A 19,676-nucleotide genomic window follows, 5' to 3' on the forward strand; every position below is an offset into this window, starting at 1 on the left:
AATACATAATGACAGAGGGATCAATTCAAAAAGAGGATCTAACAATTATAAACACCTATGCACCCAACAATGGAGCACCTAATTACATCAAGCAAATATTAACAGGTATAAAGGGACAAATGAACAGTAACACAATAATAGTAGGGGACTTTAACACCCCACTTACTTCAATGGATAGATCACCCAGGCAGAAAATCAATAACAAAACAATGTCTTCAAACCTATAATAGATACACAAAAAATAAAAAGAAAGCCAGGCATAACACTAAAGAAATCCATCAATCACAAGGCAAGAGAGTAAGAGAAGGAGGAATGAACAGAGTAAAACTACAAAGACAACCGAAAATAATTAACAAAATGGCAAAAAGTACATAACTATCAATAATCACTTTAAATGTAAATGGTCTAAATGCTTTACTCAAAAGAAATGTCTTGTTTTGTTATCCATTCTGCCAAGCTATCTATGTGCTGCCTTCAAGAGACTTACTTTAGAACTAAAGACACATACAGACTGAAAGTGAAAGGATGGAAAAAGAGTTCCATGCAAAAGGAAGTGAAAAACAAAGAGCAATACTTTTATCAGCCAAAATGGACTTTAAAACAAACACTGCAACACAAGACAAAGAAGGGCAATACATAATGACAGAGGGATCAATTCAAAAAGAGGATCTAACAATTGTAAACACCTATGCACCCAACACTGGAGCACCTAATTACATCAAGCAAATATTAACAGGTATAAAGGGACAAATGAACAGTAACACAATAATAGTAGGGGACTTTAACACCCCACTTACTTCAATGGATAGATCATCCAGGCAGAAAATCAATAACAAAACAATGTCTTCGAATGACACATTAGACCAGATGGACTTAACATATATATAAAACATTCCATCACAAAACAACAGAATATACTCTTTTCAGACAACAGAATACATTCTTTTTAAGTGCACATAGAACATTCTCTAGGATAGATCACATTAGGCCACAAAACAAGTCTCAATAAATTTAAGAAGATTAAAATCACATCCTGCATCTTTTCTAACCACAATAGTATGAAACTAGAAATCAATTATAAGAAAAAAAAAGGGGAAAAAACACAAACATGTCAAGGCTAAACAACATGCTACTAAGCAACCTAGGAGTTAAAGAAGAAATAAAAAAATACATGAAGATAAATAAAAACACAGTGGTCCAAAATCTTTGGGCCAAGCAAAAGCAGTTCCAAGAGGGAAATTTATAGAAATACAGGCCTACTTTAAGAAACAAGAAAAATCTCAAACTATCTAACCTTATACCTACAGGAACTAGAAAAGGAAGAACAAAGCCCAAAGTTAGTAGAAGGAAAGAAATAATAAGATCAGAGCAGAAATAAATAAAACACAGACTACAAAAACAATAAAAAAAGATTAAGGAAACTAAGAGCTGGCTTTTTCAAAAGATAAACAAGATTGACCAACCTTTAGCTAGACTCCTCAAGAAAAAAAGAGGACCCCCCCCCCCAAAAATCAGAAATGAGACAGAAGTAACAACTGACACCACATAAATAGAAAGAATTATAAGAGGCTACTACAAAAATTCTATGCCAACAAATTGGACAACTTAGAAGAAATGGATAAATTCCTAGAAACATATAATCTTCCCAAACTGAATCAGGAATAGAAAATCTGAACAGACCAATTACTAATGAAACTGAATTGGTAATCAAAAAACTTCCAACAAACAAAAGTCCAGGACCAGGTGGTTTCACACATGAATTCTACCAAATATTTAAAGAAAATTTAATATCTATTCTTCTCAAACTATTCTATATAATAGAAGGAAAGCTTCCAAATACATTCTACAAGGCCAGCATTACCCAGACACCATAAGCAGACAAGACAGTACAGAAAAAGAGTACAGGCCAATATCCCTGATGAACATAGATGCAAAAGTCCTCAACAAAATATTAGCAAACCACATTCAACAATCCACTATAAAGATCATTCACCATGATTGAGTGGGATTTATTCTGGAGATGTATAGGTAGGTCAATATTTACAAATCAATCAGTGTGATACATCACATTAACAAAATGAAAAATAAAAATCATACCATCTCAATAGATGGAGAGAAAGCATCTGATTCAACATCCATTCATGATAAAAACTCTCAACAAAATGGGGTTAGAGGGAACATATCTTAACAAAATAAAGGCCACATATGAGAAACCCACAGCTAACATAAGTCAGGGGGGAAAAACAGAGCTTTCCTCTAAGATCACAAACAAGACAAAGATGTCCACTCTCACCACTTTCATTCAGCATAGTACTGAAAACCCCAGCAGTAGCAATTGTCAAGAAAAAGAAATAAAAGGCATCCAAATTGGCAAGGAAGAAGTTCAACTGTTACTATTTGCAGATGGCATGTTATTATATATAGAAAATCCCAAAGATTCCACCAAAAAAAAAAAAACTATGAAAAATAATAAATTCAGTAAAGTCGTAGGATACAAAATTAACACACAGAAATCTGTTGGCATTTCTATACACTGATAACAAAGTAGCAGAAAGAGAAATTAAGAAAACAATTCCATTTAGTATTGCATCAAAAAGAATAAAATCACTAGGAATAAACTTTACCAAGGAGGTTAAAGACCTATACTCTGAAAAGTATAAAATATTAATGAAAAAACTGAAGACCTCACAAACAAATGGAAAGATATTCCATGCTTATGCATTGGAAGGACTAATATTGTTAAAATGTCCATACTACCAAAAGCAGTCTACAGATTCAATGAAATCCCTCCCAAAATACTAACAGCATTTTTTTCACAGAACTAAAACAATCCTACAATTTGTATCGAACCATAAAAAGACCCTGGATAGTCAAAGTAATCTTAAGAAGAACAAAGCTGAAAGAATCACAATCCCAAATTTCAAGATATGCTGCAAATCTATCAAACATTACGGTACTAGCACAAAAACAGACACATACTTCAATAGCACAGAACAGAGAGCTCAGAAATAAACTCATGCTACAGTCTCTTTAATGGCACTGGGAATGCTAGATAGTTACATGCAGAAGAATGAGACTGGACCACTTTCTTACACCATATACAAAAATAAACTCAAAAATGGGTTAAAGACATAAATGTCAGACCTGAAACCATAAAATTCCTAGAAGAGAACATAGGCAGTCATCTCTTTGATAGTGGTCTTCGCAACATTTTTCTAGGTATGTCTCCTCAGGCAAGGGAAACAAAAGCAAAAATAAATTATTGAGACTACATAAAAATAAAAAGCTTTTGCACAGTGAAGAAAACCATCAGCAAAATGAAAAGGCAACCTACTGAATGAGAGAGGATATTTGCAAATGATATATCCAATAAGAGGTTAATATCTCAACTATAGAAAGAACTTATACAACCCAACACCAGAAAACAAATAATCCAGTTAAAAATGAGCTGAGAACTTGAATAGACATTTCTCCAGAGACTTACAGATGGCCAACAGACACATGAAAAGATGATCAACATCAGTAATCATCAGGGAAATGCAAATCAAAAGCACAATGAGAATCACCTTTCACCTAGTCAGAATGGCTAGAATAAAAAACACAAGAAATAACAAGTATTGGTGAAGATGTGGAGAAAAAGGAACGCTCATGCATTGTTGGTGGGAATGTAAATCAGTGTAGCCACTGTGGAGAACAGTAAGGAGGTTCCTCAAAACATTACAAATAGAAACACCATATGACCCAGTAATTCTACTCTAGGTATTTACCCAAAGAAAACAAAAAACACTAGTTCATAAAGACAGATGCCACCTCTATGTTTATAGTAGCAATATTTACAATAGCAAAGATATGGAAGCAACCAAGTGGCCACTGAGATGAATAGATAAGGAAGGAGTGGTTTATATGTACAATGAAATATTCCTCAGCCATAAAAAAACGAATGAGACCTTGCCATTTGTGACAACATGGATAGACCTAGAAGGTATTATGCTAAGTGAAAAAGTCAGAGAAAGACAAATGCCATATGATTTCAATTATATGTGGAATCTAAGAATTAAAACAAAAAGCAGAAACAGACTCATAAAAACAGAGAACAAACTGATGCTTGCTGGGGGGGTGGAGGGGGAGTTCTGCGGGGGATGGGCAAAATGGGTGAGGGGTAGTGGGAAATATGGAACGAATAAGTCACAGTGATAAAAGGTATAGCACAGCAACTCTAATCAATGGTATTGTAACAGCATCGTATGGAGACAGACGGTAGCTCACTTGTGAACACAGCATAACACACAGACTTGTCAAATCCCTTATGCTGTATGTCTGACACTAATGTAACACTGTGTGTCAACTATACTTAAAAAAAAAAAAAAAAAAGTCCGGGAGGATGAATACCATGAAACAGAAGCCAGGACAGGGCCCACCGCAAGGAGGAGCTTATAGCCTCTTCAGGACTACCCCTCCAAAGATGCAAAGATGGGGAGTTAAGGGAATATTTATCATTAGCCCAGTCCTAAAATCTTTAACGGTGCACATTGGTGGAGGTGTGCAGGGCTAGGAGGAGAAGGGGCTTGCTGCCCTACGCCAGGCATGATACTCTCCCTAAACACCGTATTCCTGCTGCTGTGAATAGTGATGGCATGATCCCTTTGCAGAAAACATCCTCTGTTTGCTTATGTCCCTAATGGGACCCAAATGCCAAACAAGTTACCAACAATGTTGTTTGGAGCCATCGTCTGTCCATGTCTAAGTCATACTTAAACTTGCCTCGCCTCAACTGACCTTTTCCCCGACCGTGGTCCAAATGAGAAAGTCAGCCAAGGAGGAAAATAAAGTGACTTCATGAAAGATTCTGGACACATTTACTAAAGGAGGCAGAATGTTTTCTAGGGTCAATAAAAGCACTTTATAAACTGCAAAGAGTAAGTGAGAAGGCCAAAGTGGAAAATCTGCTTCCACCCCAAATGTAAGTGTCAAGGTAACTGGAGAGCAGGGACAGGAGAGGGGTCAAGAATGCATGGATTCAATTTGTAGTCTCCTTTCTTTGGGGGCCTCATTAAAGTGGAATTTCACTAGAGGATCCCGAAGTGATCAGAGATACATCTGTCCGGAGAATGAGAAACTTAACAGTTCTTTCAGGGCTGTAGAGAAGGTAGGACTACAGAGGAAAACAGACGTGTCCTCCTGAAGGTGGCTCTCCAGTGAAATGTAGGTCGGGTTTGTACAAGAATGTCCTGGGAAGCCTCCTGCACACTAAGGAAGGATAGAAGAGCCCCTCTGATAGGGAGGCACAGAGGTTAACTGGTTAGGCTCTGCAGTTTGACTCTGTATGTTCGTATGCCAATGAGCTGTGTGACCTTGCACAAATATCTTATCTTCTCTGGGCCTCAGATTCCTCAACTATAAAATGGAGATCTTCCTGTACTTCATAAGACTGTTACAACAAGTAAATGCCTGGCACAAAACAGGCCCTCAATAAATGTATTAGTAAGCATCTTGTTAAACCACTTGTAGGTCCATCCTGTCCTACCTAAAGCCAGAGGCATGGACTAAACACCTCCAAGAGTAAAATCTGAAGTCAGCCTTGACCCTGAGGCTCATCCGGCTCTCCCTGCTACTCAACTTTGCAGCCAAGAAAGACACAACAAGGCCTGTTTCTGCTTTCACAGTTTCCAGCAGTGGGGTTGTTACGATGGTCTCTGGAAAACAGTTTTTCTGACAGCAAAGATTTCTAGAGACAATCTTGAAACAAGAAATACAAATAGCAGTCAGGTTTTGCTGTGCAGCTGTATCTGCTTAAACAATAGAAGGGAGATAGTGAATGCAGGACGAAGGATGCAATGGGGCAACTTCTTTGTGAACCCCGTGCCATGTCTGGTAGGCTCTGCTGCACCTGAGGTGGCTTTGGTTTTCAGTGGCTGAATGTTCCAGAGGACACAGTTTAAACTAACCCTGTATAATAATGTGTTTTGAGAAAACAGGATCCAAATGTACTTTGAAACTCATTAAAATGTAGGCAATGGCTATTTTTCCCTCTTTCAAAATCGGTCTGATTTCAGAGGAAGACAACTGGTTATATAAATAGACCAATTAGTCTAATAAAATTTTCTTTCAGGAGGGAGAAAACACTGTATTTTCTCCTAATAGTTGGACTTGGCTGTTGGACAAACAAAATGACCTTCTCCTTTCATTCAATTTCAGACCAAAGAGCAGAAAGCGTTAATGTTGGCAAATCAGAAGGGAAGGAAACCATTCCACGGGACATTCCCATCAATATTCCAGGCAGATGCTCTCAAATGGGAAGAAGGCATTTTCAGGCTCTCCAGAGAATGCTGGGGAGGGAGGGCAGAGGAAGAACACACGACCCAGAACACAGGTTTCACAGCTATGATGATCAACCTCACCGCGGGCGTCCAGCCCATGGGGGTGACAAAATGCATGCCTGTGTGTGCCTGTTGCAGTCACGGGTCTGCTCCCAGTGTCACAGGGCAGTCTAGCCTGGTTAGGAAGACCAGTCATCAACCACCTGCTCCCGCAGCCCTTTGCGCCGGCTGCACTGACGAGGCACAGCCTGGGAATGACCTACACGGGCAGCACCAGCCAGCCCAGAGCAGGGGTGAGAGGGACAAGGGAAGGCATGTGAGTTAGCTGATGGGGCTGCCGGGGAGGAGAGAGACCCCAGGGCTTTGACTTGGCATTGCTAAGTCACTTTTCCATAGGAGAAGGCAGAGACAGATATTTAAACCCGAGATGAGGCTGACAACAACCCACACTGGGGCTGGGATGGGGCTCAGAAGCAGGGCGGAAGGATACATAATGTATTTTTTTAATAGCTCTGGGGAAACAAACTAATCTTCGCAAGTACAGGTTATTATACAGACTGGTGTTGCCATGGAATATTGGAAGAGCCAAGAGAAGGAGAGTTGTTCTAGCTTGTTCAGATTGGGTCTGAGTGGAATTTACTAGGCTGGGCTGGAACTAGTAATCTGCATGCCTATGGAAATAGGACCACCTGGCCATCCTCAAAGCACATAGGGATCCAGATCCAGACTGATTTGGGCAGGGAGCAGCTGTAGGAGTGGAAAAAAGAATGGTACAAATTTTAGGATTATTTGTTCTAGTTTTGTGAACAATAGTATTGGTGTTTTGATAGAGATTACATTCTATCTGTAGATTGCTTTGGCTATTGAGGGTCTTTTGTGTCCATACAAATTTAAGGGTTATTTGACGACACAAATAAATGGAAAGATACAACATGCTCATGGGTTAGAAGAATTAACGTTAAAATGTCCGTACTGCCCAAAGCAATCTTGAGTGAGAACAAAGATGGAGGTATCACAATCCCAGATTTAAAATTATACTACAAAGCTACAGTAATCAAAAACAGGATGGTACCTGCACAAAAATAGACAAAAAGATCAATGGAACAGAACCCCAAAATAAACCCACACTTACATGGTCAATCTATGACAAAGGAGGCATGAATATGCAAAGTCTCTTCAGTAAATGGTGCTGGGAAAACTAGCCAGCTACATGCAAAAAGAATGAAACTAGACCACTTGCTTATACCATATATAAAAATAAACTTGGATTAAAGACCTATATGTGAGACCTGAAACCATAAAACTCCTAAAAGATAACATAAGCAGTATCTCTTGGACATCAGCCTTAGCAACATATTTATGGGTATGTCTCCTCAGGCAAGGGAAACAAAAGCAAAAATAAACTCTGAGGAATGCACCAGAATAAAAAGCTTTTGCACAGTGAAGAAAACCATCAACAAAACAAAAAGGCAACCTACTGAATGGGAGATGATATTTGCAAATGATATAGCCAAATAAGGTTAATATCCAAAATATGGAAAAAACTTAGACAACACCAAAAACCCAACAATCGGATTAAAAAGTGGGCAGAGGACCTGAATAGACATTTTCCCAAAAAAGGTATATAGATGGCCAACAGACTATGAAAAGATGTGCAACATCACTCATCATCAGTGAAATGCAAATCAAAACCACAATGAGCTATCACCTCACACCTGTCAGAATGGCTAATGTCAAAAAGACATGAAATAAGTGTTGGCAACGTTGTGGAGAAAAAGGAACCCTCGTGCACTATTAGTGGGAATATAAATTGGTGTAGTCACTATGAAAAACAGTATGGCGGTTCCTCGAAACATTAAAAATAGAAATACCATATGATCCAGTAATCCCACCACTGGCTATTTACTCGAAGAAAACAAAAACACTAATTTGAAAAGATATATGCATCTCTACGTTTATTGTAGCATTTTTTGACAATAGCCAAGATATGGAAACAACCCAAGTGTCCATCAATAGACGAATGGATAAAGATGTGGTATATATATACAATGGAGTATCACTCAACCATAACAAGTAATGAGATGTTGCCATTAGTAACAATATGGATGGATCTAGTAGGTATTATGCTGAGTATAATAATTCAGACAGATACCATTGATTACACTTATATGTGAAATCTGAAAAAACAAAACAAAACCAGAAACAGACTCCTAAATACAGAGAATAAACTGATGGTTGCCAGTTGGGGGCGGGGGGGGGCAGGCAAAACAGGTGAAGGGAATTAAGAGGTATAAACTTCCAGTTATGAATAAGTCACTGCATGAAAAGTACAACATAAGGAATATAGTCAATAATATTGTAATAATTTTGTATGGTGACAGATGGTAACTACGCTTATCATAGCGACCATTTCATAACGCATATAATTGTTGGATCACTATGTTATAGACCTGAAACTTACATGATATGGTATGTTAATTATACATCAATAAAAAAAGGGTATAGCTTTTGTAAATGCTATAGCTTAATAAGTGGTAGCTATTACTACTACTATATATACATATCTATGTGTTCTTGTATTATAGCAGGTATTGACCTAAGTGTTTCAAATTCATTCTGTATAATATTTACAGCGACCCTGATTATCATTCCCATTTTACAGAGTGGAAAACTGAAGAACAGTCCAATCTGTAACCTCTCCAAGGCCACCCAGTTTGGGAGTGGTGGAGCCGGGATTCAAACCCCAGCCTATCTAGCACTAGAAGCCTTTGCTTTCAGTCACTGTGCTAACTTTCTTTTTGAGATGACCAATCTTCTCATTTGGATTCTGGATTAAAAAACAGTGTGGACTGACAGGTCAGGAGGAATCGTGGGATGACATTCAGGACTTCACTTGAATGAGAATGCATGGCACTTTGTGTGCTTACTTACGTTACACTTCCTTTGCTGGCCCATGGGACCAGCGGGTACTAAGAGAGGGCAGAGAAAACAGTCTTGAAAAGGACGTAAAGAATCCTTTAGTCTGACCACCTTGCTTTACTTTAAACAAATGGGGGGTCTTTATATTGGAGAAAAAAAGATAAAAGGGCACTGTTGATATTTTCAAATACCAGGAGAGGTGTCGGCAATAAGAGGCACTTCTAAATAAAAAATATGTTTAGGGAGTGGGAGTTAAGGGGACATACATAAGCTTGTAAGGACAATTTTTTTTAATATCTTTTTTTTTTTTAAAGATGTTATTTATTTATTTGAGAGAGAGAGAATGAGAAAGCGCACATGAGAGGGAGGAGGGTCAGAGGGAGAAACAGACTCCCTGCTGAGCAGGGAGCCCGATGGGGACTGGATCCTGGGACTCCAGGATCATGACCTGAGCCGAAGGCAGTCGCTTAACCAACTGAGCCACCCAGGCGCCCGCTTGTAAGGACAATTAAAATAAGTTTAATACTCGATGCCATGAAGTGAGAGAAAGGGCTTTCCCAGGAGGAGCACGACTGTCTTATTGGAAACATTAGCATAAGAACTGGGATTTGTCAAGGACACCGGATGACCTCTCTGGCATCAAGTGGGAAGGGAGACCAATGGCCTCCATGGACTGTGCTCTCTATTGTCTCTCTTTGGATTTATCATTAAAATTCGGGGAGAGAAGAACTGCCATTTTGAAGATGACTGTACCTTCTCCCTCAGCTAGAGAAGCCACATTTTCCTTGGGTCTCAAGTGGACTTGTCTTTATAAAAAGTAAAATGAAACAAAACTTGCTCAAGCTTATCTCCTTGGGCTAGTCATGAAGAAGGGGGCTCATGAGTATATTTGAAAATACCAATGGATCAACATCTATACTGATAAGTTACTTATAACTAACCTACATCAGAATATTCCGTAAGTATCTCCAGAGGCACAGTACACAGTGTACTTTATTATCTCCTCATGAAAGCCAGTACAGTAAATGGCCCGTACTGTCGCTGTTCATGCAAGGGGGCAGAAGCAGTGCTAAAATCTGTAAGCGGGTTTGTTGGCTCTGTTTTTCATGCTGTCAGTGACTGGAATCCAACAGCCTTTCTGTGTGGGCATCTACTTAATTCCTTTTCAGTGCTTTTAACACTCTAATTTTCCTGTGTTTTATAATCATTATAGCTTCCCCTGAATCCCAAGTCATAGGACAATGTTGGTTTAAAAAAAGGTAAAGGTCAGAGGTGAGTCCCAGAGATCGAAGTCCAAGGTCAGGCATTTGTGCCAACACCCATGTTGTTGGCCAATATGATTTTATGCTGGCAAGTGAGTCTCAAGCATCCCTGACTGATGGGGCAGGTTTTACTGCTCTCCCAAGTGTTAACCGTCAAGAAAGCTCTACTCACTGTGGCCACTCCAGAGGCCCAAACTACTTCTTCATTTCAGGTGCCATCCCCCCACATGTAGCTATTTAAAGGAAGCAAGTACTAAACAAGGGTCCTCCAGAGGAGACTACACAATGCCTTTTATTTCCTCCTGATGAAACCCAGGCCAACACCCTTTTTTATCTAGGGTGTCCAAACCAAACCTAACCATCAACTGCTAAAAATTATTGATTTTTGATAGTTGGAAAGGACACATGAAAGAAAACAAAGTGTACTAGTTCTGTTCACGAGAATTTTTCCAGCTTAAAACAAAAAGCTCTTCTGACCCACAGATTTCAGTTAGCAAACTGCCACGTAGAAAAGGTATCCATGCTCGATTTACAAAACCTCTGATATCTTTATCCTCCTGCCTGAGATATGGAGATTAAAGGGGCAAGTGGTATTAGTACTCCATTAAAAAAAAGAAGAAGAAAAAGGAAAAAAAATCCTTCACGCTGCCAGCCACAAATAAAACATTAGGACCTCTATTCCTAAGTAAACTTATAAGCTAAAATGAGGGGGAGGGAAGCTGAGAACAGTAACTTTCATAAAATATGATTTAAAAATGCCAAATAAGTCTACAGGAGGATCAGTGTGCTAGGGTTTTTCTGTCTTCTGCCAACACTAGCATTGATCTGTCTGTAAGGAAATGGTTCATTTCTGAAAGGTGTTAATTGCACTAGCAGTTTCAATAAGAGGACTGTGGAGCAGCTCCATTTCTTCATATGGGAACTCCAGTCCTAGTAAAGGGCTGCCTGGCTGCATGTAAACCATTTCTCTTGCTAAAGGATCTTTCAGTAAATTTCTTTTGGATTTTCCCCATCACAGTGTTTGAAAGATCAGTTCTAATGATCCAGAGTTGGATCCTCTACCTTAATCTGGTCCCAGTTTTCCCTCCACTTCCTCAGCCTCCTTCTGCCTGACCACTTCCTTTGAGCATCTTGACTTATGACAGGAGGGGAGTGGGAAATGGAGGGGGTCAAATTCAGTGCTGCTCTCATCAACTGTGTGGTGACAGACGTGGGACAGACTCCTGGCTAAAAGAGGATCCCAGCATTAATTGTGATTCTCCCTTTGTGCACACAGGCACACAGGATTCCTGCAGACAAGGCACAGATGATGAAATCTGAGAGGTGTGAGGACAGATAAAACCCACACAAGTACACACACACTTTAGTTTCTATAAAGCTTTGGAACAAAAGCACTCTGTAATCTCCCTCTAATGCCAAGTTTACAATGCCTCCTGAACAGACAAAGGTGACTCAGGAGAATGCCCCAAACTCCTTTCAGCGCTTATTTAACCTGGCCACCTGTGTGAGCTCAGAGAAAGGGCACTGACTTCACCTGAGTCAGCACCAAGCCTCGTGATCCCTCGCAGGAGATGATTTAGCACAAAGGAAGATTCATCTCACAGAAAGGCCGTCACCTTCTTAAGCTCTGTGGATTCGTGAGGACTTGCCCAAATTTCAATCTCTCTGGAGCTACATGAAAGCAAAACTCAGCGCAACCACAAAACTCTAAGCAAACTCTCTATTTTCTTCTGTGTTATGATTATTAGCATTTTGGGATACCTTAGTGCCAGTTAAGGAAACTCAGCCAACAAAAAGCATGTATTATTCTCAAACCAAGGGAAAGAAAAACATTTAAAAAGTTGTCTTTAAAATCATAAATCCAGAATGCCTTTACCCAAGTGTGTCTTCACATATCTTTTCTGTGTTAACTTCTGTGGGTGTTGCCAGTTTTTATAATCTAGGAGAGTGAACAGGTGGGATTGTTTTGCTTTTAGAGCATGGACATGTGAGTATTTCACATACACATTTAAAGGGAAGATGAGAAATGAGACACAAAAGGGCAAGAAAGAAAAATAGTCTTCCCATTGCAGTTTTTTTGAGTGTATGTGATGGTTATTTTTAGTTTGTAAGGATTAGTGGTTAATGATTTGGGAATTTTTTCCCAAGTAGAAGTCCTGGGCTAAACATTGGGTGTATTCCAGCTCCCCTCTTCCGGATGGTTCTGTGCCTCAGGGGAGTGTCCTCACAAGTAAGTCCTCTGCCTCTCTTCACGTCTATATGAAATGTTTGGACATCCACACACAAAGCACTTGAAAGTTCACAATCTGGGGGGGCGGTTGGTAAAGGTGATCACGGGAAGGGCTAGGGTAGGAAAGTAACAATGGGCTGGGAGTTCTGTTGGGTAAGACGCCGGTGCCCATCCTGTTTAACCACTCACTTTCTGTGGAACAGGGGACAAGAACACCCCCTCATCCTCACTTCAGGGGACTCACTGACATTATTACACCATACAAAGCCACAAGGTCCTTACCATCTATGACTCTATGGTATGCTACATAAATGGGTATCCAAACAGTTTCTACAGATAATAAAACCTTCCATTTTAAAAGGTAGGAAGGAATTCAGAAAGCATTTTGTTTTGAAGGGAAAAAAAAAAGGCAACCAAAATATCCAGCAGACACCAATTCCAGGAACAGGGCTGACCTTATGTTCCTAAGAAAAGAGTATCAGGAAATCTCAGGAAGCCAAGTAGGGATGGCCCACCATGCTGAGAGTGGTTCAGGGAGCGGATGTGAGAGGCTGGCTTGGAGATCTTGGACCTTCCTGTCTTGGTGGGAAAGGGCGGCCCCAGCCCGCAGGAAGGGATCCCACAGGGCAGCAGGGGAGCAGCTCAGGGCAGAGCTCACCATTGACGGCTCTCTTCTTCACTGCTCTTTGTTTAAAAATCCTTCTTTGGGGTACACTTAGTTACTCAACTTTGGATTGAGAAATACTTCTTGGGAAGGTACGAACACTGTTTGTGGATGTTGAAGAATGAATATGCTAAAACCGCTGATAAATTTTATCTCTTAGCATAAAAATGACCAGGTTATGTCAACTCCCAGTCCAGGACCTTGGGACTCTTACCAGCAATCAAAAAGGCATAGTTGGATCCAGACCCATTGTTACTGAAACATTTCATAATAAATTCAAAACTAAAGTGGAAAAAAAAAAAAAGATGTAGCTGGATCAGCCAGAGAGCTGGTATGTGGCTCACATTATTTATTCTTTTTCTATGATTGTATTGTTAAACCATTTTGTTTCATTAAATGAAGGCTGAGTTCACTTTTTCTACACAGTCTGTAATGTGTGTGTATACATATATACATTATACACACACAGGCACATATGTATACACACACACTTTGTATAAAATGGATTCATATGTTAATTTTAAAATTTGCTATTGGGGCACCTGGGTGGCTCAGCTGATTGAGTGTCCAACTCTTGATTTCAGCTCAGATCATCATCTCAGAGTCATGAGATCAAGCCCCACACTGGGCTCCGCACTGGGCATGGAGCCTGCTTGAGATTTGCTCTCTCCCTCTCTCCCCCACCTCTCTCCGACCCCCACTGTCTCTCCCTCTCTCTCTCAAAAAAAAAAAAAAATCCCAGATATTTCATCTGCAAATGCTTCCATCTGATCTACAATATCTCTTTATAAATATTCAGAATGATCACTTAAACATGAAAAAACATTTTGTCCCTCATACTTGCTTGAAGTCCTCCAATGTCTCATCTTGGCACTCCTTCACATGGCCTCCAGTGTCCTTCATGCTCAGCCTCAACTCCTCTAACCCCCACGGCCCTATACCTTTGCTCATTACAGTCCTGCCACACTGCCAGAGAGTTACTTAAACTCACTCTTTCTCAAGATCTTTGTGTACTTCTTGAATCTAACTTGCCTTCAGCCTTTGGGTTCAGCTTAAATGTCATTTCCTCAGGATAGCCTCACTTGATGACCTAGATTAGGTTTGGTCTATCTCTTATATCTTCTCAAAGCACCTTAGACCTTTTTTAAAAATCGAATTCTAAGTTAATGATAACGTTATTTTATTTAACGTCAATTGTAATGATAGTTATTTGTATGATTTCTTTTTTCTTATCTGTTTTCTTCCCCATCCCAGCCGGACTTAAATTCCTTGAAGGCAAAGATAATATCTGGCGTGGTCCTCTCTGCATCCCCAGCCCCTTGCTAGTACCTGAGCCTAGCAGACCCATGGCTGCTATGCATATATGCATGGACTCGTTCCTGGTAAGTGAGTAGGCAGATCCGTATCTTTTTGGTTATTTACATCCCACATACGTGTCTTTAGCTTCTGGAAAAGTGCAATATAGTTCTCTCTGGAATAAAAATGGAACCCAGCTTCATGTACAATTTAGCACTTAATAATCTTGATGATGTTGGTGGATCTTGTTCAAGGAGAGGATGATGATAATGACACGTTCAGTATGTTATGAAATTACTACTCATAACTCAACAATACTAATAAATTACTCCTGTATTGCAACTTTCCAAATCCTTTCATGTGTACTCCCTCATTTGAAGTGGGTACTATTGGTGTCCTCATCCCTGCTTTGCAGAGGTAGGCTGAAGAGCAGTGGCAGGAGTGGAAGGAGGTCCCCTGACTCAGACTAGTGTGTGCTTCTTCTACACTACCATGTGAGGTTGGTTCACCTCTCTGGGTCTCAGCTTCACCTATCAACCAGGGATTCAGACCAAGTGCTTTTGAAAGATTTTCTATCTTGGCAATTCTCTGTGTTTTTAATCGTCACCAAGCTCTATGAAATGAAGGGTGATGACAAGTGATTATAATACAAAACGTAGCATGTAGGACCTCCTGACAATTTTTAGGACCATGCAGGACACCATCCAATGGAGTCAACATTCAACGTTAGGAACTCTTGAAGTCACCAAGCTCCCAGAATCTTAGGGGATCACAAAATCCTGGAAAAGGGCTTGAAGTCTATATTTTTAAAGAAAGAAATGCACTTTATCTTGAACTGGAATTGCACAACAAAATGAAGTCTTGTTCAGAGTCCTTAAAAATGTCTCCACTTACATAACTTCTAACACAGATTCCCCAAGCCCTCAGTTATCTGGCCTAGGACTATTTGTTCCTACTTAGCTAGTACTACTCAAAAGTTACTGCAGGCATCAGTTTCTGGGTAGATCACACTGTAAAACCATTGGCCTATTTCATCGCAAGTAAAACTAGTAGCCACATTTTAGATTTAGATGTTTATACAACCTGAAGTCGTTCCTTCCTAACCTCCTCACTGAATCCTCTTCCACGGTCACTCTGTGAACCTTGGTGGGCCCTAAGCCCCATCCTCCAACCTCCTTTTATTCTTCAGCCTCTACCCTAGTCAGGTCTGTGCCCATGTTCTTATTAATGGGAAGTAGAAGAAAAATGGGGAATGGCCAGAGGTAGTCTAGCTCAGAGCTCTGGCTAGGAGTTAAGAATATCTGGATTCTGATCCCAGGGTTTTGGGGCTTTTTTTCTATTTTTTTTTTTAATTGTGGCATAATATACAGAATATGACATTTACCTTCTTAGCCATTTTTAAGTGTATAGCGCAGTAGCATTAAGTACATTCACACTGTTGTGCAACCATCACCACCATCCATCTCCAGAATCTTTTACATCCTTCAAAACTGAAACCCCACACCCCTTAAACACTAATTCCCTACACCCCCACCCCTAGTCCCTGGCAAGCACCATTTTGCTTTTTGTCTCTGTACGTTTGACTTTCTAGGTCATTCTAGGTACTTCATAAAAGTGGAATCATACATTTGTCCTTTGGGGTTTGGCTTTTTTCATTAGGCATGCCTTCAAAGTTCATCCATGTTGTAACATGCATCAAAATTTGCTTCCTTTTTAAGGCTGAATAATCGTCCATTGTATGCATATACCACATTTTGTTTATCCATTCATCTGTCGAAGAACACCTGGATTGTTTCCACCTTTCAGATATTGTGAATAATGCTGCTGTGAAGATTGGTGTACAAATATCTGTTCAAGTCCCTGCTTTCAATTCTTCTGGTGATACATCCAGAAATGGAATTGCTAGACCATGTGGTAATTTTATGTTTAATGTTTTGAGAAACTGCCTGCCATCTTGTTTTCCATAGTGGCTGCACCATTTTACATTCCCATGAAAACTGCACAAGACTTCTAATTTTTTTGTTTAAACTAATGTGCTGAATGGCCTTTGGTGAGTCACAATTTCTCTGAGCCTCAGTTTCCTTATCTATAAAATGAGGGGATTGGAATGGACAGTCTTTAAGGTTTCTTCTAGCAATAGAAAACTATATTGGTCTAATTAAATCAAGTTGCAATTAAAGCCAAAAAGCAGTCCGAAAGCTTTATAAGCATGACTTGATACCTTCAACCTTCTTCCTAATACAATAATCATTTTTCAAAGGAAAGCACAAAGAGTCTAAAATCATTTCATAGACGCAGATGCCATTGATGATGGTAGTGGCTACTTCCTGAGCATCTCCTCTGCTGAACACTGTTCCAGGTATCCCACACACACTATCTCATGCCCCAGTTGTACAGATAAGGGAACTGAGGCATGGCAAAATTACACTATGTGCCCAAGAGAACACAGCCAGTGAGTGAAAGAGCCGAGATTTGCCTGTGGACAGCTCTGCTGTGGGGACGGGTTCTTCACCACCAGACCCGGATGAAGTATTTCTTCCTCAGTGTTTCTCAAGTCCTGACTGTTCTTAACTGTTTTCTTTCTTTTCCTTGATCACACTTCCATTTAAATGTCTCAGCCCTTAGCAAAGAATAGCTGAATTTCCTCCACTATGGCATTTAAGCTTTTTTATTTTTAGGCATAGAGGCTGAAATGTACAAAGCTGTCCCAGAAATCCTCTGGGTGAATGCTTTTTAGTAATTTCATCTGATACCTTTGCAAGTGTTTTTCAGAAAATCACTTTTAAGGGACGCTCCTTGAAGGAAGAAGAAATAGAATCCTTATGGTGTTCTGGATAATAATCTTATGACGTGGATTTTATTACCTTGATTTTGTAAGCAAAGACACTGAGATTCAGAGAGGTGTGGTAGCTCACTCAGGTCACCAAGTCAAAACAGAATAGAGCTGGGAGGTAAGCCTGTCACCAAGTGAAGCCCACACTCCTTCCTACGGGGAGACACCCCACCAAGAACATAGAATGCCACTTAGGAAAATCACTGCAAGGTCAGTGACATATCACAATCTCAGGTGCTGTCTCTATTCAGTTGAGCAACTGGTGTCTGAAAGAAAAATAAAGGAAAGCGAAGAGGTTCACAGCTTCCCAGGAGCAAATCTGCAAGGAGAGGGTAAAACTCAGTCTCCAATGAAGATTAGATTCTCTTTGGGCACCAGAGGCTCTGTTTTCTCTTAGAACAAAGATTGCGGAGGGAGGATATTACTAGATAACAAATATTCTAGTTACAAAAAAAACCAAAAAAACAAAAAAACACACAAAATGCATATATATATATATATATATCAAAGATATAGTTTAAAGTAATTAGACTTATCTGGCTAAGAAGAAACCTCTTAATAGTTCCATATGGTTCTTAATCTTGCTTAGTACCCATTTTAGGTTTTATAGGGATTGGATGAGGGGGAGTAAGATCTAGGTCCCAGATTTAGTTGGGAAAAACTCTCTCAAGAGGATTCTGAAATACTAGAATAAAGTTAAGGACTTCTAAAATTTTGAAGAAAAAAATTAAGAGACGCACATGTGAGTGATGTCCAACTCAAACGATAAGGGGACCTCAAGATTTCCACTGGATTCAGACAAAAGGTAGGAGATATTTATCAGAAAAATGATGATCTGGATTGTTAACCCTACACAGAGAACATTACAGTTTCTTGAGGCACAGACTGATTTTTATTTCCTACCCTTCACCGTACTAAGCATAATGACATTTATAGACCAAGCCAACGATACACATTTCTTTATAGTTCAAACTAGTATTTTCATTTGAATTATAAACTCTGAGGTCTTTCTTTTAAGTATGAAAAATGCTAAATAGGCTACAGCAATTGAATTAAATATGTGCACCATGAAAAACAATGAATAGAACAACGGTGGCTGTTGTCAGCCACAGGGGGTTAGCGTGCCTGAAGAGCCAGATTATGGACCACGGTACTGGAAAAGTAATAATGCAACATAAGTCCAATTCTGTAGCATGATTAGGTTGTGTTAAAGTAGCTTAGGTCATCAGAGTTGGCTGGGGCCAACCTAGGTGAGTACAGTTCCCTTCCAGAAGTTAAGACACTTCAGGGCACGAATCCACAGAGACAAGCCCTCCTCCGTCTTTTATTCATGAAGTCATAAAAGCCACAGTCTTTGTTTCCTCAGTCTAAAACTTCTACCAACGATACAAATCAGTTGTTCTTGTGAAAACATGCTAGGTAGGAGACATTTGGTAGAATCCAAAGTGACTTCACTTTTGTTTCTATAAGACATTAGTGTTTCCTCAATATCAGGAGAATACTGGCACCTAACCTTGAGAATCAAGTTACCAATTACAATTCACTTTGGCAATATTTGCCTGAGAAGTATTTCTATGATTATTTCACTTTTAGTGATAAGGAGAATTCTCAGGGACAGTCATGCCTTCAGCCCCAGTACACGGTGACCGGCATATAAAATGTTCTTGAAATGGCACGGATTATATCACTGAAGATTTCTAAAGAGAAAGTCTAAAGTCTCCCAACAAGATAGCCAATATTTCCCAAATTTAGTTTTCTGTCTCAAATCACTGGAAAGGGTGTAACTTAAGGAAAGTAATTCTTATCCCCTAGAAACTATCTGACAGAGAATGGATTATCCTGATTTTTCCCTACTTGAAGAACTGACCTTTTATCCATCTTTATTCCCCTATGCGTCTAGTAGGCGGTAATACATGCTTTGTGAATTCAACTAACGTGGTTATAGGAATGACACAGATCACATGTGCTTTTTTATTTTCAACATAAAGGCATCAAATCCATGTTTCCTCCTCACTTCAAAATAAGGCTTCCAGCACGGTACCTTAAATGTACACGAGAAAGACTTTTCATGATACATTAACCTCACTGCACATGAATCCTGGGCCTGGCACCTCACTTATTATTCATTAGGATAATGTGGACCCAAAAGGGATCT

The 19,676-nt window shown here is 39.7% G+C and overlaps 1 protein-coding gene across 2 annotated transcripts in view; it reads right to left on the reverse strand.

Annotated features, from left to right (window-relative positions):
• The window catches only part of PRKCH (protein kinase C eta), a 217,341-nt gene that overhangs the window by 8,532 nt on the left and 189,133 nt on the right, over positions 1 to 19,676 (reverse strand). The window lies entirely within an intron of this gene.

This window comes from Neomonachus schauinslandi, chromosome 9, assembly GCF_002201575.2.
Source record: "Neomonachus schauinslandi chromosome 9, ASM220157v2, whole genome shotgun sequence".
NCBI classification, from domain to species: domain Eukaryota; kingdom Metazoa; phylum Chordata; class Mammalia; order Carnivora; family Phocidae; genus Neomonachus; species Neomonachus schauinslandi.